We start from the raw sequence: 25,163 nt of genomic DNA, 5'->3' as shown, positions 1-25,163 counted from the left end.
ATTGTGTGGTGGCTAGTGATGTGAGCAGCAAGCAGCGGAGTGGCCAGTGAATGGTGAGGAGGACGGGTGAGAGAGGAGAGGTGAAAATGGGAGGGGAGAGTGTAGGGTGTGAGTGAAGGGGCGAAGGCAGAGGAGTGTAAGAAAGGAGGAGCAGCGTGGGAGCAAGCTGAGAGTGGCTGCATGCCGCTTAAGTGCGGAGAGGAGCGGTGCACTGGTGCCTACGGCCATACTAGCCTGAAAACGCCCGATCTCGTCTGATCTCGGAAGCTAAGCAGGCTCAGGCCTGGTTAGTACTTGGATGGGAGACCGCCTGGGAATACCAGGTGCCGTAGGCTTTTGATCCTTTGCCCAATTGCCCCACCAGGAGGTACTGTCTTTTTCTTTTTTCTCTCTCTCCATCTCACTCCTACACGCTGCGCTCTCCGTTTGCCACTCAGACTGCAAACGCAAGCACTCTGCTGTCAAGGCAAAAGAATCTGCTTTTGCTGGGCTGCCGGCTGCGCTGAGCAGCATGCTTCATCAACTGGCCCTGACAGCCGCGCTTCGGCAGTGTGCTTCTGCCGGCTCTCACTCTCAGACAGGCAGGCAGGCAAGCAGATGCAAGGGCACAAGCTTGCTTGCGCTGTGTCCTGCGCTTGCGTACAGCACCCATTCTCAGCTTCGGCTCTGCCTTTGCCACCTGAGCCGCCATCACCAAAGGCGGCAGCTGCTTCCCGCGACCAAGGTGGTGGATTCGATCGCCATACTGGGTCTGAGCATGACTCTGTAGAAGTTGCGTCCTTTGGTCTCGCTACTTTTGGCGCAGTTGCACCTCTCTGGCAGGCTAATGTAGGACAGGGGTGGCGGTGCTGGCCGGCAGCCAGTTGTGCTGACAGATTGCTCCAGCAGAGGAGCAGGCCCTTCGGCCCATCTCTTCCGTGCGCAGCTGTTATTCTCTGCGCTCTGCAGGAGCATGAGACATCGGAGTGAATGAATGACGCTCATTTACACCCACCATTCGACGAATCGCTATCCAAATGAGATCGAAGCTCGTACAGATGTAGAGGCAGGAAAGTACCGTTGCCTGTCTTGTGCCGCCAAGGCAATGTGCAATCCAATTCAGGACCTAGCGCTGAATGCCTCATCAAGCGATAGAACCTCCTTGATAATGTGGGACCTTTGCAAAGGATGGCTCGACTGCCGGTCGACAGCGTCCAGCGCCTCTCGCTCATGACCATTGCTGTTCGCGTCCTCGATAAAATTTGTCAGATCGGTTTCTCAGCGCAGCATCTAGTGCCGGCGGTCTGACAAGTTTCTGAGATCCCTTCCGAAGTAAGGGGAGAAAAGGAGCTGTGATCCCATCGGCCGGCGGGCTTGCCTAAGCTGAGGTGGTCTTAAATAGCTAGGCTGGAGCGGGTGCGATCTCTTCACTGGTAGGCAGAAGGTAGAGTAAAAGCGAAGAAAGAGGAAACAGAGCTGCGGCGCCCGTCAGGGCCAGCGCAGTGGGGCCCTGGGCAGCGAGTGGTCTCTGTCTGTGGGGGGGGGGGGTGCGGTAGGAGCACTGATTGTGAGGTGGCTAGTGATGTGAGCAGCAAGCAGCGGAGTGGCCAGTGGATGGTGAGGAGGACGGGTGAGAGAGGAGAGGTGAAAATGGGAGGGGAGAGTGTAGGATGTGAGTGAAGGGGCGAAGGCAGAGGAGTGTAAGAAAGGAGGAGCAGCGTGGGAGCAAGCTGAGAGTGGCTGCATGCCGCTTAAGTGCGGAGAGGAGCGGTGCACTGGTGCCTACGGCCATACTAGCCTGAAAACGCCCGATCTCGTCTGATCTCGGAAGCTAAGCAGGCTCAGGCCTGGTTAGTACTTGGATGGGAGACCGCCTGGGAATACCAGGTGCCGTAGGCTTTTGCTCCACTGCCCAACTGCCCCAGCAGGAGGTGCTGTCTTTTTCATTTTTTCTCTCTCCCTCTCACTCATACACTCTGCGCTCTCCGTTTGCCACTCAGCCTGCAAACGCAAGCACTCTGCTATCAAGGCACAAGAATCTGCTTTTGCTCGGCTGCCGGCTGCGCTTAGCAGCATGCTTCATCACCTGGCCCTGACAGCCGCGCTTCGGCAGCGAGCTGCTGCCGGCGCTCACTCTCAGCCAGTCAGGCAGCCAGACGCAAGGCCACCCAAGCTTGCTTGCGCTGTGTCCTGCGCTTGCGTACAGCGCCCATTCTCAGCTTCGGCTCTGCCTTTGCCACCTGAGCAGGCATCACCAAAGGCGGCAGCTGCTTCCCGCGGCTAAGCCGGCTGGCCCTGTGCGGCACAAGCTGCTCTCAAGAGCTTGTCATGGCTGAGTCGGACCAGCCGGTTCATCTGCAGGCCGCCGGACTGGCAATAGGTAGCCGCGCCCCACCCAGGCGAGGACGGTTAGCTCAGTTGGTCAGAGCGTGGTGCTAATAACGCCAAGGTCGTGGGTTCGATCCCCATACTGTCCACGCATTCCCTTCAGCCGGCCTGGGGTCTGTGCATAACTCTGTAGAAGCTGCTTCCGTCGTCCACTATCCTTTGGTCCAGCCACTTTTGGCGCAGTTGCACTTCTCTGGCAGGGGTGGCTGTGCTCGCCGGCAGGCGTTTGCGCTGACAGTGTGAGCAGGCCCCTCGGCCCATCTAGTCCGTGCGCAGCTGTTATCCTCTCCGCCCTGCAGGAGCATGAGACATGGGACTGAATGAATGAGGCACTTTTGCACCCACCTTGAGACGGTTAATTATCCCACCCTCTCTATTTGAAGCCGTTGCTGATCAAGAACCCATCAACGTTCGCCTGAAACGTACCCACCGACATTGTATCGCTAGGCGTCCGTGGCAAACAATTTCACATATCCACCAGCCTCCCTTAACGAACTACTCCTCAACTTTGTTCCAAAGAGACGTCTGACTGAGGCTGTGGCCTCAGCTGCTGCACATGACTGCCGTAGGAAACATCCTCAGCACATCCCTCCTATCTCGGCCTTTCAATATTTGATAGATTTCAATCAGATCGAATCTCGTACAGACGCAGAGCCGCGAAACTGCCAATGCCTGTCTTGTGCCGCCAAGGCGATGTGAAATCCAATTTAGGACCTGGCGCTGAATGCCTCATAAAGCGAAGGAACCTCCTTGAATAGGTGGGACTTTTGCAAAGGCCTGGCTTGACTGCCGGTCGGCAGCGTCCAGCGCCTCTCGCTCATGACCATTCCTGTTCGCCTCCTCGATTAAATTTGTCAGATCGATTTCTCACCGCAGCATCTCGTGCCGGCGGTCTGACAAGTTTCTGAGATCCCTTCCGAAGTAAGGGGAGAAAAGGAGCTGTGATCCCATCGGCCGGCGGGCTTGCCTAAGCTGAGGTGGTCTTAAATAGCTAGGCTGGAGCGGGTGCGATCTCTTCACTGGTAGGCAGAAGGTAGAGTAAACGCGAAGAAAGGGGAAGCAGAGATGCGGCAGCCGTCAGGACCAGCGCAGTGGCGGCCTGGGCAGCGAGAGGTCTGTGTCTGTGGGGTGGGGCGGGGGGGCTGGGAGTGGGGTAGGAGCACTGATTGTGTGGTGGCTAGTGATGTGAGCAGCAAGCAGCGGAGTGGCCAGTGAATGGTGAGGAGGACGGGTGAGAGAGGAGAGGTGAAAATGGAGGGGAGAGTGTAGGATGTGAGTGAAGGGGCGAAGGCAGAGGAGTGTAAGAAAGGAGGAGCAGCGTGGGAGCAAGCTGAGAGTGGCTGCATGCCGCTTAAGTGCGGAGAGGAGCGGGGCACTGGTGCCTACGGCCATACTAGCCTGAAAACGCCCGATCTCGTCTGATCTCGGAAGCTAAGCAGGCTCAGGCCTGGTTAGTACTTGGATGGGAGACCGCCTGGGAATACCAGGTGCCGTAGGCTTTTGATCCTTTGCCCAATTGCCCCACCAGGAGGTACTGTCTTTTTCTTTTTTCTCTCTCTCCATCTCACTCATACACGCTGCGCTCTCCGTTTGCCACTCAGCCTGCAAACGCAAGCACTCTGCTGTCAAGGCAAAAGAATCTGCTTTTGCTGGGCTGCCGGCTGCGCTGAGCAGCATGCTTCATCACCTGGCCCTGACAGCCGCGCTTCGGCAGTGTGCTTCTGCCGGCTCTCACTCTCAGACAGGCAGGCAGGCAAGCAGATGCAAGGGCACAAGCTTGCTTGCGCTGTGTCCTGCGCTTGCGTACAGCGCCCATTCTCAGCTTCGGCTCTGCCTTTGCCACCTGAGCCGCCATCACCAACGGCGGCAGCTGCTTCCCGCGACCAAGGTGGTGGATTCGATCGCCATACTGGGTCTGAGCATGACTCTGTAGAAGTTGCGTCCTTTGGTCTCGCTACTTTTGGCGCAGTTGCACCACTCTGGCAGGCTAATGTAGGACAGGGGTGGCGGTGCTGGCCGGCAGCCAGTTGTGCTGACAGATTGCTCCAGCAGAGGAGCAGGCCCTTCGGCCCATCTCTTCCGTGCGCAGCTGTTATTCTCTGCGCTCTGCAGGAGCATGAGACATCGGAGTGAATGAATGACGCTCATTTACACCCACCATTCGACGAATCGCTATCCAAATGAGATCGAAGCTCGTACAGATGTAGAGGCAGGAAAGTACCGTTGCCTGTCTTGTGCCGCCAAGGCGATGTGAAATCCAATTTAGGACCTAGCGCTGAATGCCTCATAAAGCGAAGGAACCTCCTTGAATAGGTGGGACCTTTGCAAAGGCCTGGCTCGACTGCCGGTCGACAGCGTCCAGCGCCTCTCGCTCATGACCATTGCTGTTCGCGTCCTCGATAAAATTTGTCAGATCGGTTTCTCAGCGCAGCATCTAGTGCCGGCGGTCTGACAAGTTTCTGAGATCCCTTCCGAAGTAAGGGGAGAAAAGGAGCTGTGATCCCATCGGCCGGCGGGCTTGCCGAAGCTGAGGTGGTCTTAAATAGCTAGGCTGGAGCGGGTGCGATCTCTTCACTGGTAGGCAGAAGGTAGAGTAAAAGCGAAGAAAGAGGAAACAGAGCTGCGGCGGCCGTCAGGGCCAGCGCAGTGGGGGCCTGGGCAGCGAGTGGTCTCTGTCTGTGGGGTGGGGGGTGCGGAAGGAGCACTGATTGTGTGGTGGCTAGTGATGTGAGCAGCAAGCAGCGGAGTGGCCAGTGAATGGTGAGGAGGACGGGTGAGAGAGGAGAGGTGAAAATGGGAGGGGAGAGTGTAGGGTGTGAGTGAAGGGGCGAAGGCAGAGGAGTGTAAGAAAGGAGGAGCAGCGTGGGAGCAAGCTGAGAGTGGCTGCATGCCGCTTAAGTGCGGAGAGGAGCGGTGCACTGGTGCCTACGGCCATACTAGCCTGAAAACGCCCGATCTCGTCTGATCTCGGAAGCTAAGCAGGCTCAGGCCTGGTTAGTACTTGGATGGGAGACCGCCTGGGAATACCAGGTGCCGTAGGCTTTTGCTCCTCTGCCCAACTGCCCCAGCAGGAGGTGCTGTCTTTTTCATTTTTTCTCTCTCCCTCTCACTCATACACTCTGCGCTCTCCGTTTGCCAGTCAGCCTGCAAACGCAAGCACTCTGCTGTCAAGGCACAAGAATCTGCTTTTGCTGGGCTGCCGGCTGCGCTTGGCAGCATGCTTCATCACCTGGCCCTGACAGCCGCGCTTCGGCAGCGAGCTGCTGCCGGCGCTCACTCTCAGCCAGTCAGGCAGCCAGACGCAAGGGCACCCAAGCTTGCTTGCGCTGTGTCCTGCGCTTGCGTACAGCGCCCATTCTCAGCTTCGGCTCTGCCTTTGCCACCTGAGCAGGCATCACCAAAGACGGCAGCTGCTTCCCGCGGCTAAGCCGGATGGCCCTGTGCGGCACAAGCTGCTCTCAAGAGCTTGTCATGGCTGAGTCGGACCAGCCGGTTCATCTGCAGGCCGCCGGACTGGCAATAGGTAGCCGCGCCCCACCCAGGCGAGGACGGTTAGCTCAGTTGGTCAGAGCGTGGTGCTAATAACGCCAAGGTCGTGGGTTCGATCCCCATACTGTCCACGCATTCCCTTTAGCCGGCCCGGGGTCTGTGCATGACTCTGTAGAAGCTGCTTCCGTCGTCCACTATCCTTTGGTCCAGCCACTTTTGGCGCAGTTGCACTTCTCTGGCAGGGGTGGCTGTGCTGGCCGGCAGGCAGTTGCGCTGACCGTGTGAGCAGGCCCTTCGGCCCATCTAGTCCGTGCGCAGCTGTTATTCTCTCCGCCCTGCAGGAGCATGAGACATGGGACTGAATGAATGAGGCACTTTTGCACCCACCTTGAGACGGTTAATTATCCCACCCTCTCTATTTGAAGCCGTTGCTGATCAAGAACCCATCAACGTTCGCCTGAAACGTACCCACCGACATTGTATCGCTAGGCGTCCGTGGCAAACAATTTCACATATCCACCAGCCTCCCTTAACGAACTTCTCCTCAACTTTGTTCCAAAGAGACGTCTGACTGAGGCTGTGGCCTCAGCTGCTGCACATGACTGCCGTAGGAAACATCCTCAGCACATCCATCCTATCTCGGCCTTTCAATATTTGATAGATTTCAATCAGATCGAATCTCGTGCAGACGCAGAGCCGCGAAACTGCCAATGCCTGTCTTGTGCCGCCAAGGCGATGTGAAATCCAGTTTAGGACCTGGCGCTGAATGCCTCATCAAGCGACGGAACCTCCTTGAATAGGTGGGACTTTTGCAAAGGCCTGGCTCGACTGCCGGTCGGCAGCGTCCAGCGCCTCTCGCTCATGACCATTCCTGTTCGCCTCCTCGATTAAATTTGTCAGATCAGTTTCTCACCGCAGCATCTAGTGCCGGCGGTCTGACAAGTTTCTGAGTTCCCTTCCGAAGTAAGGGGAGAAAAGGAGCTGTGATCCCATCGGCCGGCGGGCTTGCCGAAGCTGAGGTGGTCTTAAATAGCTAGGCTGGAGCGGGTGCGATCTCTTCACTGGTAGGCAGAAGGTAGAGTAAACAAGAAGAAAGGGGAAGCAGAGATGCGGCGGCCGTCAGGACCAGCGCAGTGGCGACCTGGGCAGCGAGAGGTCTGTGTCTGTTGGGGGTGGGGGGGGGGTGCGGTAGGAGCACTGATTATGTGGTGGCTAGTGATGTGAGCAGGAAGCAGCGGAGTGGCCAGTGAATGGTGAGGAGGACGGGTGAGAGAGGAGAGGTGAAAGTGGGAGGGGAGAGTGTAGGGTGTGAGTGAAGGGGCGAAGGCAGAGGAGTGTAAGAAAGGAGGAGCAGCGTGGGAGCAAGCTGAGAGTGGCTGCATGCCGCTTAAGTGCGGAGAGGAGCGGTGCACTGGTGCCTACGGCCATACTAGCCTGAAAACGCCCGATCTCGTCTGATCTCGGAAGCTAAGCAGGCTCAGGCCTGGTTAGTACTTGGATGGGAGACCGCCTGGGAATACCAGGTGCCGTAGGCTTTTGCTCCTCTGCCCAACTGCCCCAGCAGGAGGTGCTGTCTTTTTCATTTTTTCTCTCTCCCTCTCACTCATACACTCTGCGCTCTCCGTTTGCCAGTCAGCCTGCAAACGCAAGCACTCTACTGTCAAGGCACAAGGATCTGCTTTTGCTGGGCTGCCGGCTGCGCTTGGCAGCATGCTTCATCACCTGGCCCTGACAGCCGCGCTTCGGCAGCGAACTGCTGCCGGCGCTCACTCTCAGCCAGTCAGGCAGCCAGACGCAAGGGCACCCAAGCTTGCTTGCGCTGTGTCCTGCGCTTGCGTACAGCGCCCATTCTCAGCTTCGGCTCTGCCTTTGCCACCTGAGCAGGCATCACCAAAGACGGCAGCTGCTTCCCGCGGCTAAGCCGGATGGCCCTGTGCGGCACAAGCTGCTCTCAAGAGCTTGTCATGGCTGAGTCGGACCAGCCGGTTCATCTGCAGGCCGCCGGACTGGCAATAGGTAGCCGCGCCCCACCCAGGCGAGGACGGTTAGCTCAGTTGGTCAGAGCGTGGTGCTAATAACGCCAAGGTCGTGGGTTCGATCCCCATACTGTCCACGCATTCCCTTTAGCCGGCCCGGGGTCTGTGCATGACTCTGTAGAAGCTGCTTCCGTCGTCCACTATCCTTTGGTCCAGCCACTTTTGGCGCAGTTGCACTTCTCTGGCAGGGGTGGCTGTGCTCGCCGGCAGGCAGTTGCGCTGACAGTGTGAGCAGGCCCCTCGGCCCATCTGGTCCGTGCGCAGCTGTTATTCTCTCCGCCCTGCAGGAGCATGAGACATGGGACTGAATGAATGAGGCACTTTTGCACCCACCTTGAGACGGTTAATTATCCCACCCTCTCTATTTGAAGCCGTTGCTGATCAAGAACCCATCAACGTTCGCCTGAAACGTACCCACCGACATTGTATCGCTAGGCGTCCGTGGCAAACAATTTCACATATCCACCAGCCTCCCTTAACGAACTACTCCTCAACTTTGTTCCAAAGAGACGTCTGACTGAGGCTGTGGCCTCAGCTGCTGCACATGACTGCCGTAGGAAACATCCTCAGCACATCCCTCCTATCTCGGCCTTTCAATATTTGATAGATTTCAATCAGATCGAATCTCGTACAGACGCAGAGCCGCGAAACTGCCAATGCCTGTCTTGTGCCGCCAAGGCGATGTGAAATCCAATTTAGGACCTGGCGCTGAATGCCTCATAAAGCGAAGGAACCTCCTTGAATAGGTGGGACTTTTGCAAAGGCCTGGCTTGACTGCCGGTCGGCAGCGTCCAGCGCCTCTCGCTCATGACCATTGCTGTTCGCGTCCTCGATAAAATTTGTCAGATCGGTTTCTCAGTGCAGCATCTAGTGCCGGCGGTCTGACAAGTTTCTGAGATCCCTTCCGAAGTAAGGGGAGAAAAGGAGCTGTGATCCCATCGGCCGGCGGGCTTGCCTAAGCTGAGGTGGTCTTAAATAGCTAGGCTGGAGCGGGTGCGATCTCTTCACTGGTAGGCAGAAGGTAGAGTAAAAGCGAAGAAAGAGGAAACAGAGCTGCGGCGGCCGTCAGGGCCAGCGCAGTGGGGCCCTGGGCAGCGAGTGGTCTCTGTCTGTGGGGGGGGGGTGCGGTAGGAGCACTGATTGTGAGGTGGCTAGTGATGTGAGCAGCAAGCAGCGGAGTGGCCAGTGGATGGTGAGGAGGACGGGTGAGAGAGGAGAGGTGAAAATGGGAGGGGAGAGTGTAGGATGTGAGTGAAGGGGCGAAGGCAGAGGAGTGTAAGAAAGGAGGAGCAGCGTGGGAGCAAGCTGAGAGTGGCTGCATGCCGCTTAAGTGCGGAGAGGAGCGGTGCACTGGTGCCTACGGCCATACTAGCCTGAAAACGCCCGATCTCGTCTGATCTCGGAAGCTAAGCAGGCTCAGGCCTGGTTAGTACTTGGATGGGAGACCGCCTGGGAATACCAGGTGCCGTAGGCTTTTGATCCTTTGCCCAATTGCCCCACCAGGAGGTACTGTCTTTTTCTTTTTTCTCTCTCTCCATCTCACTCCTACACGCTGCGCTCTCCGTTTGCCACTCAGACTGCAAACGCAAGCACTCTGCTGTCAAGGCAAAAGAATCTGCTTTTGCTGGGCTGCCGGCTGCGCTGAGCAGCATGCTTCATCAACTGGCCCTGACAGCCGCGCTTCGGCAGTGTGCTTCTGCCGGCTCTCACTCTCAGACAGGCAGGCAGGCAAGCAGATGCAAGGGCACAAGCTTGCTTGCGCTGTGTCCTGCGCTTGCGTACAGCACCCATTCTCAGCTTCGGCTCTGCCTTTGCCACCTGAGCCGCCATCACCAAAGGCGGCAGCTGCTTCCCGCGACCAAGGTGGTGGATTCGATCGCCATACTGGGTCTGAGCATGACTCTGTAGAAGTTGCGTCCTTTGGTCTCGCTACTTTTGGCGCAGTTGCACCTCTCTGGCAGGCTAATGTAGGACAGGGGTGGCGGTGCTGGCCGGCAGCCAGTTGTGCTGACAGATTGCTCCAGCAGAGGAGCAGGCCCTTCGGCCCATCTCTTCCGTGCGCAGCTGTTATTCTCTGCGCTCTGCAGGAGCATGAGACATCGGAGTGAATGAATGACGCTCATTTACACCCACCATTCGACGAATCGCTATCCAAATGAGATCGAAGCTCGTACAGATGTAGAGGCAGGAAAGTACCGTTGCCTGTCTTGTGCCGCCAAGGCAATGTGCAATCCAATTCAGGACCTAGCGCTGAATGCCTCATCAAGCGATAGAACCTCCTTGATAATGTGGGACCTTTGCAAAGGCCTGGCTCGACTGCCGGTCGACAGCGTCCAGCGCCTCTCGCTCATGACCATTGCTGTTCGCGTCCTCGATAAAATTTGTCAGATCGGTTTCTCAGCGCAGCATCTAGTGCCGGCGGTCTGACAAGTTTCTGAGATCCCTTCCGAAGTAAGGGGAGAAAAGGAGCTGTGATCCCATCGGCCGGCGGGCTTGCCTAAGCTGAGGTGGTCTTAAATAGCTAGGCTGGAGCGGGTGCGATCTCTTCACTGGTAGGCAGAAGGTAGAGTAAAAGCGAAGAAAGAGGAAACAGAGCTGCGGCGCCCGTCAGGGCCAGCGCAGTGGGGCCCTGGGCAGCGAGTGGTCTCTGTCTGTGGGGGGGGGGTGCGGTAGGAGCACTGATTGTGAGGTGGCTAGTGATGTGAGCAGCAAGCAGCGGAGTGGCCAGTGGATGGTGAGGAGGACGGGTGAGAGAGGAGAGGTGAAAATGGGAGGGGAGAGTGTAGGATGTGAGTGAAGGGGCGAAGGCAGAGGAGTGTAAGAAAGGAGGAGCAGCGTGGGAGCAAGCTGAGAGTGGCTGCATGCCGCTTAAGTGCGGAGAGGAGCGGTGCACTGGTGCCTACGGCCATACTAGCCTGAAAACGCCCGATCTCGTCTGATCTCGGAAGCTAAGCAGGCTCAGGCCTGGTTAGTACTTGGATGGGAGACCGCCTGGGAATACCAGGTGCCGTAGGCTTTTGCTCCTCTGCCCAACTGCCCCAGCAGGAGGTGCTGTCTTTTTCATTTTTTCTCTCTCCCTCTCACTCATACACTCTGCGCTCTCCGTTTGCCACTCAGCCTGCAAACGCAAGCACTCTGCTGTCAAGGCACAAGAATCTGCTTTTGCTCGGCTGCCGGCTGCGCTTAGCAGCATGCTTCATCACCTGGCCCTGACAGCCGCGCTTCGGCAGCGAGCTGCTGCCGGCGCTCACTCTCAGCCAGTCAGGCAGCCAGACGCAAGGGCACCCAAGCTTGCTTGCGCTGTGTCCAACGCTTGCGTACAGCGCCCATTCTCAGCTTCGGCTCTGCCTTTGCCACCTGAGCAGGCATCACCAAAGGCGGCAGCTGCTTCCCGCGGCTAAGCCGGCTGGCCCTGTGCGGCACAAGCTGCTCTCAAGAGCTTGTCATGGCTGAGTCGGACCAGCCGGTTCATGTGCAGGCCGCCGGACTGGCAATAGGTAGCCGCGCCCCACCCAGGCGAGGACGGTTAGCTCAGTTGGTCAGAGCGTGGTGCTAATAACGCCAAGGTCGTGGGTTCGATCCCCATACTGTCCACGCATTCCCTTCAGCCGGCCTGGGGTCTGTGCATAACTCTGTAGAAGCTGCTTCCGTCGTCCACTATCCTTTGGTCCAGCCACTTTTGGCGCAGTTGCACTTCTCTGGCAGGGGTGGCTGTGCTCGCCGGCAGGCAGTTGCGCTGACAGTGTGAGCAGGCCCCTCGGCCCATCTAGTCCGTGCGCAGCTGTTATTCTCTCCGCCCTGCAGGAGCATGAGACATGGGACTGAATGAATGAGGCACTTTTGCACCCACCTTGAGACGGTTAATTATCCCACCCTCTCTATTTGAAGCCGTTGCTGATCAAGAACCCATCAACGTTCGCCTGAAACGTACCCACCGACATTGTATCGCTAGGCGTCCGTGGCAAACAATTTCACATATCCACCAGCCTCCCTTAACGAACTACTCCTCAACTTTGTTCCAAAGAGACGTCTGACTGAGGCTGTGGCCTCAGCTGCTGCACATGACTGCCGTAGGAAACATCCTCAGCACATCCCTCCTATCTCGGCCTTTCAATATTTGATAGATTTCAATCAGATCGAATCTCGTACAGACGCAGAGCCGCGAAACTGCCAATGGCTGTCTTGTGCCGCCAAGGCGATGTGAAATCCAATTTAGGACCTGGCGCTGAATGCCTCATAAAGCGAAGGAACCTCCTTGAATAGGTGGGACTTTTGCAAAGGCCTGGCTTGACTGCCGGTCGGCAGCGTCCAGCGCCTCTCGCTCATGACCATTCCTGTTCGCCTCCTCGATTAAATTTGTCAGATCGATTTCTCACCGCAGCATCTCGTGCCGGCGGTCTGACAAGTTTCTGAGATCCCTTCCGAAGTAAGGGGAGAAAAGGAGCTGTGATCCCATCGGCCGGCGGGCTTGCCTAAGCTGAGGTGGTCTTAAATAGCTAGGCTGGAGCGGGTGCGATCTCTTCACTGGTAGGCAGAAGGTAGAGTAAACGCGAAGAAAGGGGAAGCAGAGATGCGGCAGCCGTCAGGACCAGCGCAGTGGCGGCCTGGGCAGCGAGAGGTCTGTGTCTGTTGGGGGTGGGGGGGGGTGCGGTAGGAGCACTGATTGTGTGGTGGCTAGTGATGTGAGCAGCAAGCAGCGGAGTGGCCAGTGGATGGTGAGGAGGACGGGTGAGAGAGGAGAGGTGAAAATGGGAGGGGAGAGTGTAGGATGTGAGTGAAGGGGCGAAGGCAGAGGAGTGTAAGAAAGGAGGAGCAGCGTGGGAGCAAGCTGAGAGTGGCTGCATGCCGCTTAAGTGCGGAGAGGAGCGGTGCACTGGTGCCTACGGCCATACTAGCCTGAAAACGCCCGATCTCGTCTGATCTCGGAAGCTAAGCAGGCTCAGGCCTGGTTAGTACTTGGATGGGAGACCGCCTGGGAATACCAGGTGCCGTAGGCTTTTGATCCTTTGCCCAATTGCCCCACCAGGAGGTACTGTCTTTTTCTTTTTTCTCTCTCTCCATCTCACTCATACACGCTGCGCTCTCCGTTTGCCACTCAGCCTGCAAACGCAAGCACTCTGCTGTCAAGGCAAAAGAATCTGCTTTTGCTGGGCTGCCGGCTGCGCTGAGCAGCATGCTTCATCAACTGGCCCTGACAGCCGCGCTTCGGCAGTGTGCTTCTGCCGGCTCTCACTCTCAGACAGGCAGGCAGGCAAGCAGATGCAAGGGCACAAGCTTGCTTGCGCTGTGTCCTGCGCTTGCGTACCGCGCCCATTCTCAGCTTCGGCTCTGCCTTTGCCACCTGAGCCGCCATCACCAAAGGCGGCAGCTGCTTCCCGCGACCAAGGTGGTGGATTCGATCGCCATATTGGGTCTGAGCATGACTCTGCAGAAGTTGCGTCCTTTGGTCTCGCTACTTTTGGCGCAGTTGCACCTCTCTGGCAGGCTAATGTAGGACAGGGGTGGCGGTGCTGGCCGGCAGCCAGTTGTGCTGACAGATTGCTCCAGCAGAGGAGCAGGCCCTTCGGCCCATCTCTTCCGTGCGCAGCTGTTATTCTCTGCGCTCTGCAGGAGCATGAGACATCGGAGTGAATGAATGACGCTCATTTACACCCACCATTCGACGAATCGCTATCCAAATGAGATCGAAGCTCGTACAGATGTAGAGGCAGGAAAGTACCGTTGCCTGTCTTGTGCCGCCAAGGCAATGTGCAATCCAATTCAGGACCTAGCGCTGAATGCCTCATCAAGCGATAGAACCTCCTTGATAATGTGGGACCTTTGCAAAGGCCTGGCTCGACTGCCGGTCGACAGCGTCCAGCGCCTCTCGCTCATGACCATTGCTGTTCGCGTCCTCGATAAAATTTGTCAGATCGGTTTCTCAGCGCAGCATCTAGTGCCGGCGGTCTGACAAGTTTCTGAGATCCCTTCCGAAGTAAGGGGAGAAAAGGAGCTGTGATCCCATCGGCCGGCGGGCTTGCCTAAGCTGAGGTGGTCTTAAATAGCTAGGCTGGAGCGGGTGCGATCTCTTCACTGGTAGGCAGAAGGTAGAGTAAAAGCGAAGAAAGAGGAAACAGAGCTGCGGCGCCCGTCAGGGCCAGCGCAGTGGGGCCCTGGGCAGCGAGTGGTCTCTGTCTGTGGGGGGGGGGGGTGCGGTAGGAGCACTGATTGTGAGGTGGCTAGTGATGTGAGCAGCAAGCAGCGGAGTGGCCAGTGGATGGTGAGGAGGACGGGTGAGAGAGGAGAGGTGAAAATGGGAGGGGAGAGTGTAGGATGTGAGTGAAGGGGCGAAGGCAGAGGAGTGTAAGAAAGGAGGAGCAGCGTGGGAGCAAGCTGAGAGTGGCTGCATGCCGCTTAAGTGCGGAGAGGAGCGGTGCACTGGTGCCTACGGCCATACTAGCCTGAAAACGCCCGATCTCGTCTGATCTCGGAAGCTAAGCAGGCTCAGGCCTGGTTAGTACTTGGATGGGAGACCGCCTGGGAATACCAGGTGCCGTAGGCTTTTGCTCCACTGCCCAACTGCCCCAGCAGGAGGTGCTGTCTTTTTCATTTTTTCTCTCTCCCTCTCACTCATACACTCTGCGCTCTCCGTTTGCCACTCAGCCTGCAAACGCAAGCACTCTGCTATCAAGGCACAAGAATCTGCTTTTGCTCGGCTGCCGGCTGCGCTTAGCAGCATGCTTCATCACCTGGCCCTGACAGCCGCGCTTCGGCAGCGAGCTGCTGCCGGCGCTCACTCTCAGCCAGTCAGGCAGCCAGACGCAAGGCCACCCAAGCTTGCTTGCGCTGTGTCCTGCGCTTGCGTACAGCGCCCATTCTCAGCTTCGGCTCTGCCTTTGCCACCTGAGCAGGCATCACCAAAGGCGGCAGCTGCTTCCCGCGGCTAAGCCGGCTGGCCCTGTGCGGCACAAGCTGCTCTCAAGAGCTTGTCATGGCTGAGTCGGACCAGCCGGTTCATCTGCAGGCCGCCGGACTGGCAATAGGTAGCCGCGCCCCACCCAGGCGAGGACGGTTAGCTCAGTTGGTCAGAGCGTGGTGCTAATAACGCCAAGGTCGTGGGTTCGATCCCCATACTGTCCACGCATTCCCTTCAGCCGGCCTGGGGTCTGTGCATAACTCTGTAGAAGCTGCTTCCGTCGTCCACTATCCTTTGGTCCAGCCACTTTTGGCGCAGTTGCACTTCTCTGGCAGGGGTGGCTGTGCTCGCCGGCAGGCGTTTGCGCTGACAGTGTGAGCAGGCCCCTCGGCCCATCTAGTCCGTGCGCAGCTGTTATCCTCTCCGCCCTGCAGGAGCATGAGACATGGGACTGAATGAATGAGGCACTTTTGCACCCACCTTGAGACGGTTAATTATCCCACCCTCTCTATTTGAAGCCGTTGCTGATCAAGAACCCATCAACGTTCGCCTGAAACGTACCCACCGACATTGTATCGCTAGGCGTCCGTGGCAAACAATTTCACATATCCACCAGCCTCCCTTAACGAACTACTCCTCAACTTTGTTCCAAAGAGACGTCTGACTGAGGCTGTGGCCTCAGCTGCTGCACATGACTGCCGTAGGAAACATCCTCAGCACATCCCTCCTATCTCGGCCTTTCAATATTTGATAGATTTCAATCAGATCGAATCTCGTACAGACGCAGAGCCGCGAAACTGCCAATGCCTGTCTTGTGCCGCCAAGGCGATGTGAAATCCAATTTAGGACCTGGCGCTGAATGCCTCATAAAGCGAAGGAACCTCCTTGAATAGGTGGGACTTTTGCAAAGGCCTGGCTTGACTGCCGGTCGGCAGCGTCCAGCGCCTCTCGCTCATGACCATTCCTGTTCGCCTCCTCGATTAAATTTGTCAGATCGATTTCTCACCGCAGCATCTCGTGCCGGCGGTCTGACAAGTTTCTGAGATCCCTTCCGAAGTAAGGGGAGAAAAGGAGCTGTGATCCCATCGGCCGGCGGGCTTGCCTAAGCTGAGGTGGTCTTAAATAGCTAGGCTGGAGCGGGTGCGATCTCTTCACTGGTAGGCAGAAGGTAGAGTAAACGCGAAGAAAGGGGAAGCAGAGATGCGGCAGCCGTCAGGACCAGCGCAGTGGCGGCCTGGGCAGCGAGAGGTCTGTGTCTGTGGGGTGGGGCGGGGGGGCTGGGAGTGGGGTAGGAGCACTGATTGTGTGGTGGCTAGTGATGTGAGCAGCAAGCAGCGGAGTGGCCAGTGAATGGTGAGGAGGACGGGTGAGAGAGGAGAGGTGAAAATGGAGGGGAGAGTGTAGGATGTGAGTGAAGGGGCGAAGGCAGAGGAGTGTAAGAAAGGAGGAGCAGCGTGGGAGCAAGCTGAGAGTGGCTGCATGCCGCTTAAGTGCGGAGAGGAGCGGGGCACTGGTGCCTACGGCCATACTAGCCTGAAAACGCCCGATCTCGTCTGATCTCGGAAGCTAAGCAGGCTCAGGCCTGGTTAGTACTTGGATGGGAGACCGCCTGGGAATACCAGGTGCCGTAGGCTTTTGATCCTTTGCCCAATTGCCCCACCAGGAGGTACTGTCTTTTTCTTTTTTCTCTCTCTCCATCTCACTCATACACGCTGCGCTCTCCGTTTGCCACTCAGCCTGCAAACGCAAGCACTCTGCTGTCAAGGCAAAAGAATCTGCTTTTGCTGGGCTGCCGGCTGCGCTGAGCAGCATGCTTCATCACCTGGCCCTGACAGCCGCGCTTCGGCAGTGTGCTTCTGCCGGCTCTCACTCTCAGACAGGCAGGCAGGCAAGCAGATGCAAGGGCACAAGCTTGCTTGCGCTGTGTCCTGCGCTTGCGTACAGCGCCCATTCTCAGCTTCGGCTCTGCCTTTGCCACCTGAGCCGCCATCACCAACGGCGGCAGCTGCTTCCCGCGACCAAGGTGGTGGATTCGATCGCCATACTGGGTCTGAGCATGACTCTGTAGAAGTTGCGTCCTTTGGTCTCGCTACTTTTGGCGCAGTTGCACCACTCTGGCAGGCTAATGTAGGACAGGGGTGGCGGTGCTGGCCGGCAGCCAGTTGTGCTGACAGATTGCTCCAGCAGAGGAGCAGGCCCTTCGGCCCATCTCTTCCGTGCGCAGCTGTTATTCTCTGCGCTCTGCAGGAGCATGAGACATCGGAGTGAATGAATGACGCTCATTTACACCCACCATTCGACGAATCGCTATCCAAATGAGATCGAAGCTCGTACAGATGTAGAGGCAGGAAAGTACCGTTGCCTGTCTTGTGCCGCCAAGGCGATGTGAAATCCAATTTAGGACCTAGCGCTGAATGCCTCATAAAGCGAAGGAACCTCCTTGAATAGGTGGGACCTTTGCAAAGGCCTGGCTCGACTGCCGGTCGACAGCGTCCAGCGCCTCTCGCTCATGACCATTGCTGTTCGCGTCCTCGATAAAATTTGTCAGATCGGTTTCTCAGCGCAGCATCTAGTGCCGGCGGTCTGACAAGTTTCTGAGATCCCTTCCGAAGTAAGGGGAGAAAAGGAGCTGTGATCCCATCGGCCGGCGGGCTTGCCGAAGCTGAGGTGGTCTTAAATAGCTAGGCTGGAGCGGGTGCGATCTCTTCACTGGTAGGCAGAAGGTAGAGTAAAAGCGAAGAAAGAGGAAACAGAGCTGCGGCGGCCGTCAGGGCCAGCGCAGTGGGGGCCTGGGCAGCGAGTGGTCTCTGTCTGTGGGGTGGGGGGTGCGGAAGGAGCACTGATTGTGGGCTGGCTAGTGATGTGAGCAGCAAGCAGCGGAGTGGCCAGTGAATGGTGAGGAGGACGGGTGAGAGAGGAGAGGTGAAAATGGGAGGGGAGAGTGTAGGGTGTGAGTGAAGGGGCGAAGGCAGAGGAGTGTAAGAAAGGAGGAGCAGCGTGGGAGCAAGCTGAGAGTGGCTGCATGCCGCTTAAGTGCGGAGAGGAGCGGTGCACTGGTGCCTACGGCCATACTAGCCTGAAAACGCCCGATCTCGTCTGATCTCGGAAGCTAAGCAGGCTCAGGCCTGGTTAGTACTTGGATGGGAGACCGCCTGGGAATACCAGGTGCCGTAGGCTTTTGCTCCTCTGCCCAACTGCCCCAGCAGGAGGTGCTGTCTTTTTCATTTTTTCTCTCTCCCTCTCACTCATACACTCTGCGCTCTCCGTTTGCCAGTCAGCCTGCAAACGCAAGCACTCTGCTGTCAAGGCACAAGAATCTGCTTTTGCTGGGCTGCCGGCTGCGCTTGGCAGCATGCTTCATCACCTGGCCCTGACAGCCGCGCTTCGGCAGCGAGCTGCTGCCGGCGCTCACTCTCAGCCAGTCAGGCAGCCAGACGCAAGGGCACCCAAGCTTGCTTGCGCTGTGTCCTGCGCTTGCGTACAGCGCCCATTCTCAGCTTCGGCTCTGCCTTTGCCACCTGAGCAGGCATCACCAAAGACGGCAGCTGCTTCCCGCGGCTAAGCCGGATGGCCCTGTGCGGCACAAGCTGCTCTCAAGAGCTTGTCATGGCTGAGTCGGACCAGCCGGTTCATCTGCAGGCCGCCGGACTGGCAATAGGTAGCCGCGCCCCACCCAGGCGAGGACGGTTAGCTCAGTTGGTCAGAGCGTGGTGCTAATAACGCCAAGGTCGTGGGTTCGATCCCCATACTGTCCACGCATTCCCTTTAGCCGGCCCGGGGTCTGTGCATGACTCTGTAGAAGCTGCTTCCGTCGTCCACTATCCTTTGGTCCAGCCACTTTTGGCGCAGTTGCACTTCTCTGGCAGGGGTGGCTGTGCTGGCCGGCAGGCAGTTGCGCTGACCGTGTGAGCAGGCCCTTCGGCCCATCTAGTCCGTGCGCAGCTGTTATTCTCTCCGCCCTGCAGGAGCATGAGACATGGGACTGAATGAATGAGGCACTTTTGCACCCACCTTGAGACGGTTAATTATCCCACCCTCTCTATTTGAAGCCGTTGCTGATCAAGAACCCATCAACGTTCGCCTGAAACGTACCCACCGACATTGTATCGCTAGGCGTCCGTGGCAAACAATTTCACATATCCACCAGCCTCCCTTAACGAACTTCTCCTCAACTTTGTTCCAAAGAGACGTCTGACTGAGGCTGTGGCCTCAGCTGCTGCACATGACTGCCGTAGGAAACATCCTCAGCACATCCATCCTATCTCGGCCTTTCAATATTTGATAGATTTCAATCAGATCGAATCTCGTGCAGACGCAGAGCCGCGAAACTGCCAATGCCTGTCTTGTGCCGCCAAGGCGATGTGAAATCCAGTTTAGGACCTGGCGCTGAATGCCTCATCAAGCGACGGAACCTCCTTGAATAGGTGGGACTTTTGCAAAGGCCTGGCTCGACTGCCGGTCGGCAGCGTCCAGCGCCTCTCGCTCATGACCATTCCTGTTCGCCTCCTCGATTAAATTTGTCAGATCAGTTTCTCACCGCAGCATCTAGTGCCGGCGGTCTGACAAGTTTCTGAGTTCCCTTCCGAAGTAAGGGGAGAAAAGGAGCTGTGATCCCATCGGCCGGCGGGCTTGCCGAAGCTGAGGTGGTCTTAAATAGCTAGGCTGGAGCGGGTGCGATCTCTTCACTGGTAGGCAGAAGGTAGAGTAAACAAGAAGAAAGGGGAAGCAGAGATGCGGCGGCCGTCAGGACCAGCGCAGTGGCGACCTGGGCAGCGAGAGGTCTGTGTCTGTTGGGGGTGGGGGGGGGGTGCGGTAGGAGCACTGATTATGTGGTGGCTAGTGATGTGAGCAGGAAGCAGCGGAGTGGCCAGTGAATGGTGAGGAGGACGGGTGAGAGAGGAGAGGTGAAAGTGGGAGGGGAGAGTGTAGGGTGTGAGTGAAGGGGCGAAGGCAGAGGAGTGTAAGAAAGGAGGAGCAGCGTGGGAGCAAGCTGAGAGTGGCTGCATGCCGCTTAAGTGCGGAGAGGAGCGGTGCACTGGTGCCTACGGCCATACTAGCCTGAAAACGCCCGATCTCGTCTGATCTCGGAAGCTAAGCAGGCTCAGGCCTGGTTAGTACTTGGATGGGAGACCGCCTGGGAATACCAGGTGCCGTAGGCTTTTGCTCCTCTGCCCAACTGCCCCAGCAGGAGGTGCTGTCTTTTTCATTTTTTCTCTCTCCCTCTCACTCATACACTCTGCGCTCTCCGTTTGCCAGTCAGCCTGCAAACGCAAGCACTCTACTGTCAAGGCACAAGGATCTGCTTTTGCTGGGCTGCCGGCTGCGCTTGGCAGCATGCTTCATCACCTGGCCCTGACAGCCGCGCTTCGGCAGCGAACTGCTGCCGGCGCTCACTCTCAGCCAGTCAGGCAGCCAGACGCAAGGGCACCCAAGCTTGCTTGCGCTGTGTCCTGCGCTTGCGTACAGCGCCCATTCTCAGCTTCGGCTCTGCCTTTGCCACCTGAGCAGGCATCACCAAAGACGGCAGCTGCTTCCCGCGGCTAAGCCGGATGGCCCTGTGCGGCACAAGCTGCTCTCAAGAGCTTGTCATGGCTGAGTCGGACCAGCCGGTTCATCTGCAGGCCGCCGGACTGGCAATAGGTAGCCGCGCCCCACCCAGGCGAGGACGGTTAGCTCAGTTGGTCAGAGCGTGGTGCTAATAACGCCAAGGTCGTGGGTTCGATCCCCATACTGTCCACGCATTCCCTTTAGCCGGCCCGGGGTCTGTGCATGACTCTGTAGAAGCTGCTTCCGTCGTCCACTATCCTTTGGTCCAGCCACTTTTGGCGCAGTTGCACTTCTCTGGCAGGGGTGGCTGTGCTCGCCGGCAGGCAGTTGCGCTGACAGTGTGAGCAGGCCCCTCGGCCCATCTGGTCCGTGCGCAGCTGTTATTCTCTCCGCCCTGCAGGAGCATGAGACATGGGACTGAATGAATGAGGCACTTTTGCACCCACCTTGAGACGGTTAATTATCCCACCCTCTCTATTTGAAGCCGTTGCTGATCAAGAACCCACCAACGTTCGCCTGAAACGTACCCACCGACATTGTATCGCTAGGCGTCCGTGGCAAACAATTTCACATATCCACCAGCCTCCCTTAACGAACTACTCCTCAACTTTGTTCCAAAGAGACGTCTGACTGAGGCTGTGGCCTCAGCTGCTGCACATGACTGCCGTAGGAAACATCCTCAGCACATCCCTCCTATCTCGGCCTTTCAATATTTGATAGATTTCAATCAGATCGAATCTCGTACAGACGCAGAGCCGCGAAACTGCCAATGCCTGTCTTGTGCCGCCAAGGCGATGTGAAATCCAATTTAGGACCTGGCGCTGAATGCCTCATAAAGCGAAGGAACCTCCTTGAATAGGTGGGACTTTTGCAAAGGCCTGGCTTGACTGCCGGTCGGCAGCGTCCAGCGCCTCTCGCTCATGACCATTGCTGTTCGCGTCCTCGATAAAATTTGTCAGATCGGTTTCTCAGTGCAGCATCTAGTGCCGGCGGTCTGACAAGTTTCTGAGATCCCTTCCGAAGTAAGGGGAGAAAAGGAGCTGTGATCCCATCGGCCGGCGGGCTTGCCTAAGCTGAGGTGGTCTTAAATAGCTAGGCTGGAGCGGGTGCGATCTCTTCACTGGTAGGCAGAAGGTAGAGTAAAAGCGAAGAAAGAGGAAACAGAGCTGCGGCGGCCGTCAGGGCCAGCGCAGTGGGGCCCTGGGCAGCGAGTGGTCTCTGTCTGTGGGGGGGGGGTGCGGTAGGAGCACTGATTGTGAGGTGGCTAGTGATGTGAGCAGCAAGCAGCGGAGTGGCCAGTGGATGGTGAGGAGGACGGGTGAGAGAGGAGAGGTGAAAATGGGAGGGGAGAGTGTAGGATGTGAGTGAAGGGGCGAAGGCAGAGGAGTGTAAGAAAGGAGGAGCAGCGTGGGAGCAAGCTGAGAGTGGCTGCATGCCGCTTAAGTGCGGAGAGGAGCGGTGCACTGGTGCCTACGGCCATACTAGCCTGAAAACGCCCGATCTCGTCTGATCTCGGAAGCTAAGCAGGCTCAGGCCTGGTTAGTACTTGGATGGGAGACCGCCTGGGAATACCAGGTGCCGTAGGCTTTTGATCCTTTGCCCAATTGCCCCACCAGGAGGTACTGTCTTTTTCTTTTTTCTCTCTCTCCATCTCACTCCTACACGCTGCGCTCTCCGTTTGCCACTCAGACTGCAAACGCAAGCACTCTGCTGTCAAGGCAAAAGAATCTGCTTTTGCTGGGCTGCCGGCTGCGCTGAGCAGCATGCTTCATCAACTGGCCCTGACAGCCGCGCTTCGGCAGTGTGCTTCTGCCGGCTCTCACTCTCAGACAGGCAGGCAGGCAAGCAGATGCAAGGGCACAAGCTTGCTTGCGCTGTGTCCTGCGCTTGCGTACAGCACCCATTCTCAGCTTCGGCTCTGCCTTTGCCACCTGAGCCGCCATCACCAAAGGCGGCAGCTGCTTCCCGCGACCAAGGTGGTGGATTCGATCGCCATACTGGGTCTGAGCATGACTCTGTAGAAGTTGCGTCCTTTGGTCTCGCTACTTTTGGCGCAGTTGCACCTCTCTGGCAGGCTAATGTAGGACAGGGGTGGCGGTGCTGGCCGGCAGCCAGTTGTGCTGACAGATTGCTCCAGCAGAGGAGCAGGCCCTTCGGCCCATCTCTTCCGTGCGCAGCTGTTATTCTCTGCGCTCTGCAGGAGCATGAGACATCGGAGTGAATGAATGACGCTCATTTACACCCACCATTCGACGAATCGCTATCCAAATGAGATCGAAGCTCGTACAGATGTAGAGGCAGGAAAGTACCGTTGCCTGTCTTGTGCCGCCAAGGCAATGTGCAATCCAATTCAGGACCTAGCGCTGAATGCCTCATCAAGCGATAGAACCTCCTTGATAATGTGGGACCTTTGCAAAGGCCTGGCTCGACTGCCGGTCGACAGCGTCCAGCGCCTGTCGCTCATGACCATTGCTGTTCGCGTCCTCGATAAAATTTGTCAGATCGGTTTCTCAGCGCAGCATCTAGTGCCGGCGGTCTGACAAGTTTCTGAGATCCCTTCCGAAGTAAGGGGAGAAAAGGAGCTGTGATCCCATCGGCCGGCGGGCTTGCCTAAGCTGAGGTGGTCTTAAATAGCTAGGCTGGAGCGGGTGCGATCTCTTCACTGGTAGGCAGAAGGTAGAGTAAAAGCGAAGAAAGAGGAAACAGAGCTGCGGCGCCCGTCAGGGCCAGCGCAGTGGGGCCCTGGGCAGCGAGTGGTCTCTGTCTGTGGGGGGGGGGTGCGGTAGGAGCACTGATTGTGAGGTGGCTAGTGATGTGAGCAGCAAGCAGCGGAGTGGCCAGTGGATGGTGAGGAGGACGGGTGAGAGAGGAGAGGTGAAAATGGGAGGGGAGAGTGTAGGATGTGAGTGAAGGGGCGAAGGCAGAGGAGTGTAAGAAAGGAGGAGCAGCGTGGGAGCAAGCTGAGAGTGGCTGCATGCCGCTTAAGTGCGGAGAGGAGCGGTGCACTGGTGCCTACGGCCATACTAGCCTGAAAACGCCCGATCTCGTCTGATCTCGGAAGCTAAGCAGGCTCAGGCCTGGTTAGTACTTGGATGGGAGACCGCCTGGGAATACCAGGTGCCGTAGGCTTTTGCTCCTCTGCCCAACTGCCCCAGCAGGAGGTGCTGTCTTTTTCATTTTTTCTCTCTCCCTCTCACTCATACACTCTGCGCTCTCCGTTTGCCACTCAGCCTGCAAACGCAAGCACTCTGCTGTCAAGGCACAAGAATCTGCTTTTGCTCGGCTGCCGGCTGCGCTTAGCAGCATGCTTCATCACCTGGCCCTGACAGCCGCGCTTCGGCAGCGAGCTGCTGCCGGCGCTCACTCTCAGCCAGTCAGGCAGCCAGACGCAAGGGCACCCAAGCTTGCTTGCGCTGTGTCCAACGCTTGCGTACAGCGCCCATTCTCAGCTTCGGCTCTGCCTTTGCCACCTGAGCAGGCATCACCAAAGGCGGCAGCTGCTTCCCGCGGCTAAGCCGGCTGGCCCTGTGCGGCACAAGCTGCTCTCAAGAGCTTGTCATGGCTGAGTCGGACCAGCCGGTTCATGTGCAGGCCGCCGGACTGGCAATAGGTAGCCGCGCCCCACCCAGGCGAGGACGGTTAGCTCAGTTGGTCAGAGCGTGGTGCTAATAACGCCAAGGTCGTGGGTTCGATCCCCATACTGTCCACGCATTCCCTTCAGCCGGCCTGGGGTCTGTGCATAACTCTGTAGAAGCTGCTTCCGTCGTCCACTATCCTTTGGTCCAGCCACTTTTGGCGCAGTTGCACTTCTCTGGCAGGGGTGGCTGTGCTGGCCGGCAGGCAGTTGCGCTGACCGTGTGAGCAGGCCCTTCGGCCCATCTAGTCCGTGCGCAGCTGTTATTCTCTCCGCCCTGCAGGAGCATGAGACATGGGACTGAATGAATGAGGCACTTTTGCACCCACCTTGAGACGGTTAATTATCCCACCCTCTCTATTTGAAGCCGTTGCTGATCAAGAACCCATCAACGTTCGCCTGAAACGTACCCACCGACATTGTATCGCTAGGCGTCCGTGGCAAACAATTTCACATATCCACCAGCCTCCCTTAACGAACTTCTCCTCAACTTTGTTCCAAAGAGACGTCTGACTGAGGCTGTGGCCTCAGCTGCTGCACATGACTGCCGTAGGAAACATCCTCAGCACATCCATCCTATCTCGGCCTTTCAATATTTGATAGATTTCAATCAGATCGAATCTCGTGCAGACGCAGAGCCGCGAAACTGCCAATGCCTGTCTTGTGCCGCCAAGGCGATGTGAAATCCAGTTTAGGACCTGGCGCTGAATGCCTCATCAAGCGACGGAACCTCCTTGAATAGGTGGGACTTTTGCAAAGGCCTGGCTCGACTGCCGGTCGGCAGCGTCCAGCGCCTCTCGCTCATGACCATTCCTGTTCGCCTCCTCGATTAAATTTGTCAGATCAGTTTCTCACCGCAGCATCTAGTGCCGGCGGTCTGACAAGTTTCTGAGTTCCCTTCCGAAGTAAGGGGAGAAAAGGAGCTGTGATCCCATCGGCCGGCGGGCTTGCCGAAGCTGAGGTGGTCTTAAATAGCTAGGCTGGAGCGGGTGCGATCTCTTCACTGGTAGGCAGAAGGTAGAGTAAACAAGAAGAAAGGGGAAGCAGAGATGCGGCGGCCGTCAGGACCAGCGCAGTGGCGACCTGGGCAGCGAGAGGTCTGTGTCTGTTGGGGGTGGGGGGGGGGTGCGGTAGGAGCACTGATTATGTGGTGGCTAGTGATGTGAGCAGGAAGCAGCGGAGTGGCCAGTGAATG

At 57.4% G+C, this 25,163-nt stretch overlaps 22 non-coding genes across 22 annotated transcripts; all 22 read left to right on the top strand.

Annotated features, from left to right (window-relative positions):
• The first annotated feature begins 216 nt into the window (after positions 1 to 216).
• Positions 217 to 335, top strand: LOC140193452 (5S ribosomal RNA). The gene has a single exon (XR_011884824.1). It is a non-coding gene; the product is annotated as a 5S ribosomal RNA (ribosomal RNA).
• Positions 336 to 1,759: 1,424 nt separating this feature from the next.
• LOC140193451 (5S ribosomal RNA) lies at positions 1,760 to 1,878 on the top strand. The gene has a single exon (XR_011884823.1). It is a non-coding gene; the product is annotated as a 5S ribosomal RNA (ribosomal RNA).
• A 504-nt stretch (positions 1,879 to 2,382) lies between these two features.
• On the top strand, positions 2,383 to 2,456 carry trnai-aau (transfer RNA isoleucine (anticodon AAU)). Its single transcript has one exon. It is a non-coding gene; the product is annotated as a tRNA-Ile (tRNA).
• Positions 2,457 to 3,747: 1,291 nt separating this feature from the next.
• On the top strand, positions 3,748 to 3,866 carry LOC140193450 (5S ribosomal RNA). The gene has a single exon (XR_011884822.1). It is a non-coding gene; the product is annotated as a 5S ribosomal RNA (ribosomal RNA).
• A 1,424-nt stretch (positions 3,867 to 5,290) lies between these two features.
• Positions 5,291 to 5,409, top strand: LOC140193449 (5S ribosomal RNA). Its single transcript, XR_011884821.1, has one exon. It is a non-coding gene; the product is annotated as a 5S ribosomal RNA (ribosomal RNA).
• A 504-nt stretch (positions 5,410 to 5,913) lies between these two features.
• trnai-aau (transfer RNA isoleucine (anticodon AAU)) lies at positions 5,914 to 5,987 on the top strand. Its single transcript has one exon. It is a non-coding gene; the product is annotated as a tRNA-Ile (tRNA).
• A 1,285-nt stretch (positions 5,988 to 7,272) lies between these two features.
• LOC140193448 (5S ribosomal RNA) lies at positions 7,273 to 7,391 on the top strand. The gene has a single exon (XR_011884820.1). It is a non-coding gene; the product is annotated as a 5S ribosomal RNA (ribosomal RNA).
• A 504-nt stretch (positions 7,392 to 7,895) lies between these two features.
• On the top strand, positions 7,896 to 7,969 carry trnai-aau (transfer RNA isoleucine (anticodon AAU)). The gene has a single exon. It is a non-coding gene; the product is annotated as a tRNA-Ile (tRNA).
• A 1,278-nt stretch (positions 7,970 to 9,247) lies between these two features.
• Positions 9,248 to 9,366, top strand: LOC140193446 (5S ribosomal RNA). The gene has a single exon (XR_011884818.1). It is a non-coding gene; the product is annotated as a 5S ribosomal RNA (ribosomal RNA).
• A 1,423-nt stretch (positions 9,367 to 10,789) lies between these two features.
• Positions 10,790 to 10,908, top strand: LOC140193445 (5S ribosomal RNA). The gene has a single exon (XR_011884817.1). It is a non-coding gene; the product is annotated as a 5S ribosomal RNA (ribosomal RNA).
• Positions 10,909 to 11,412: 504 nt separating this feature from the next.
• Positions 11,413 to 11,486, top strand: trnai-aau (transfer RNA isoleucine (anticodon AAU)). Its single transcript has one exon. It is a non-coding gene; the product is annotated as a tRNA-Ile (tRNA).
• Positions 11,487 to 12,770: 1,284 nt separating this feature from the next.
• Positions 12,771 to 12,889, top strand: LOC140193444 (5S ribosomal RNA). Its single transcript, XR_011884816.1, has one exon. It is a non-coding gene; the product is annotated as a 5S ribosomal RNA (ribosomal RNA).
• A 1,425-nt stretch (positions 12,890 to 14,314) lies between these two features.
• LOC140193443 (5S ribosomal RNA) lies at positions 14,315 to 14,433 on the top strand. Its single transcript, XR_011884815.1, has one exon. It is a non-coding gene; the product is annotated as a 5S ribosomal RNA (ribosomal RNA).
• A 504-nt stretch (positions 14,434 to 14,937) lies between these two features.
• On the top strand, positions 14,938 to 15,011 carry trnai-aau (transfer RNA isoleucine (anticodon AAU)). The gene has a single exon. It is a non-coding gene; the product is annotated as a tRNA-Ile (tRNA).
• Positions 15,012 to 16,302: 1,291 nt separating this feature from the next.
• On the top strand, positions 16,303 to 16,421 carry LOC140193442 (5S ribosomal RNA). The gene has a single exon (XR_011884814.1). It is a non-coding gene; the product is annotated as a 5S ribosomal RNA (ribosomal RNA).
• A 1,424-nt stretch (positions 16,422 to 17,845) lies between these two features.
• LOC140193441 (5S ribosomal RNA) lies at positions 17,846 to 17,964 on the top strand. The gene has a single exon (XR_011884813.1). It is a non-coding gene; the product is annotated as a 5S ribosomal RNA (ribosomal RNA).
• A 504-nt stretch (positions 17,965 to 18,468) lies between these two features.
• Positions 18,469 to 18,542, top strand: trnai-aau (transfer RNA isoleucine (anticodon AAU)). Its single transcript has one exon. It is a non-coding gene; the product is annotated as a tRNA-Ile (tRNA).
• A 1,285-nt stretch (positions 18,543 to 19,827) lies between these two features.
• Positions 19,828 to 19,946, top strand: LOC140193440 (5S ribosomal RNA). The gene has a single exon (XR_011884812.1). It is a non-coding gene; the product is annotated as a 5S ribosomal RNA (ribosomal RNA).
• A 504-nt stretch (positions 19,947 to 20,450) lies between these two features.
• Positions 20,451 to 20,524, top strand: trnai-aau (transfer RNA isoleucine (anticodon AAU)). The gene has a single exon. It is a non-coding gene; the product is annotated as a tRNA-Ile (tRNA).
• Positions 20,525 to 21,802: 1,278 nt separating this feature from the next.
• On the top strand, positions 21,803 to 21,921 carry LOC140193439 (5S ribosomal RNA). The gene has a single exon (XR_011884811.1). It is a non-coding gene; the product is annotated as a 5S ribosomal RNA (ribosomal RNA).
• A 1,423-nt stretch (positions 21,922 to 23,344) lies between these two features.
• LOC140193438 (5S ribosomal RNA) lies at positions 23,345 to 23,463 on the top strand. The gene has a single exon (XR_011884810.1). It is a non-coding gene; the product is annotated as a 5S ribosomal RNA (ribosomal RNA).
• A 504-nt stretch (positions 23,464 to 23,967) lies between these two features.
• trnai-aau (transfer RNA isoleucine (anticodon AAU)) lies at positions 23,968 to 24,041 on the top strand. The gene has a single exon. It is a non-coding gene; the product is annotated as a tRNA-Ile (tRNA).
• The last annotated feature ends 1,122 nt before the right edge of the window (positions 24,042 to 25,163 follow it).

The sequence above is a fragment of the Mobula birostris genome, unplaced genomic scaffold, assembly GCF_030028105.1.
Source record: "Mobula birostris isolate sMobBir1 unplaced genomic scaffold, sMobBir1.hap1 scaffold_614, whole genome shotgun sequence".
Classification (NCBI taxonomy): Eukaryota; Metazoa; Chordata; class Chondrichthyes; order Myliobatiformes; family Myliobatidae; genus Mobula; species Mobula birostris.
Note: the sequence above shows the minus strand (reverse complement) of the source record. Positions and strands in the feature narration are given on the sequence as shown.